Source organism: Mustelus asterias, unplaced genomic scaffold, assembly GCF_964213995.1.
Source record: "Mustelus asterias unplaced genomic scaffold, sMusAst1.hap1.1 HAP1_SCAFFOLD_1240, whole genome shotgun sequence".
NCBI classification, from domain to species: domain Eukaryota; kingdom Metazoa; phylum Chordata; class Chondrichthyes; order Carcharhiniformes; family Triakidae; genus Mustelus; species Mustelus asterias.
Window position 1 is genome coordinate 75,335 of NW_027591185.1, and position 1,713 is coordinate 77,047.

Sequence of the window (1,713 nt, forward strand, 5' to 3'; positions counted from 1 at the left end):
GGCCAATCCACCTAACCCACACATCTTTGGACACCAAGGGGCAATTTAGCATGGCCAATCCCCCTAACCTGCACATCTTTGGACACCAAGGGGCAATTTAGCATGGCCAATCCCCCTAACCTGCACATCTTTGGACACCAAGGGGCAATTTAGCATGGCCAATCCCCCTAACCTGCACATCTTTGGACACCAAGGGGCAATTTAGCATGGCCAATCCACCTAACCTGTACATCTTTGGACACTAAGGGGCAATTTAGCATGGCCAATCCACCTAACGTGTACATCTTTGGACACTAAGGGGCAATTTAGCATGGCCAATCCACCTAACCTGTACATCTTTGGACACTAAGGGGCAATTTAGCATGGCCAATCCACCTAACCTGTACATCTTTGGACACTAAGGGGCAATTTAGCATGGCCAATCCACCTAACCTGCACATCTTTGGACACCAAGGGGCAATTTAGCACGGCCAATCCACCTAACCTGCACATCTTTGGATTGTGGGGGGAAACCGGAGCACCCGGAGGAAACCCACGCAGACACGGGGGAGAACGCGCAAACTCCACACAGACAGTCAACCTGAGGCCGGAATTGAACCCGGGTCCCTGGCGCTGTGAGGCAGCAGTGCTAACCCGCTGTGCCACCGTGCTGTGGTTAGCACAGCTGCCTCACAGCGCGAGGGACAATTCTCCTCTCTCACTGAGGCATAGCCTGTAGAGGCACTGGGCATTTTGAAAACTCTTTTGTGTAAACAACGTGCGACTTGGGAAGTGATTGTGCAATAAATTGTGTGGAACCCAGTATAAAGTCTGAGGTCACGGACCAATCGAATCAAGAACAGCTTCTTCCCTGCTGCCGTCAGACTTTCGAATGGACCTACCTCGCATTAAGCTGATCTTTCTCTACACGCTAGCTATGACTGTAACACTACATTCTGCACTCTCTCCTTTCCTTCTCTATGAATGGTATGCTTTGTCTGTATAGCGCGCAAGAAACAATACTTTTCACTGTATCCCAATACATGTGACAATAATAAATCTAATCCTTCTTCCCTATGTACTCTATGAACGGTATGCTTTGTCTGTATAGCGCGCGAGAAACAATACTTTTCACTGTATCCCAATACATGTGACAATAATTAATCAAATCCTTCTCCCCTATGTACTCTATGAACGGTATGCTTTGTCTGTATAGTGCGCAAGAAACAATACTTTTCACTGTATCCCAGTACATGTGACAATAATTAATCAAATCCTTCTCCCCTATGTACTCTATGAACGGTATGCTTTGTCTGTATAGCGCGCAAGAAACAATACTTTTCACTGTATCCCAATACATGTGACAATAATTAATCAAATCAAATCAAAAGACAGGAAGGTGGAGTTAAGGCCGCAGTCCGATCAGCCCTGATCTTATTGAATGGCAGAATGGGCTGGAGGGGCCGAATGGCCTACTCCTGCCCCTATCCCCTAAGAGGAAGACCGCGCGGATATATCCGCACTCGTTCCCCGAATCCTCCTTCAGGGGTCTGACAATAAGACCGTCCCTTTCCAGAGACAAAACATCCAGGAGTTATTCCGGTCAAAGCTTTTCCCTTTTAAGGCTTATCCGCAGAATGGCAGGCACGCTGGGAAGGCTGACACAGACAGGAAGGACTCGGGGCTGTGTGTGTGTGTGGGGGCGGGGTGGAGGGGGAAGAGGAATCGGGTGAC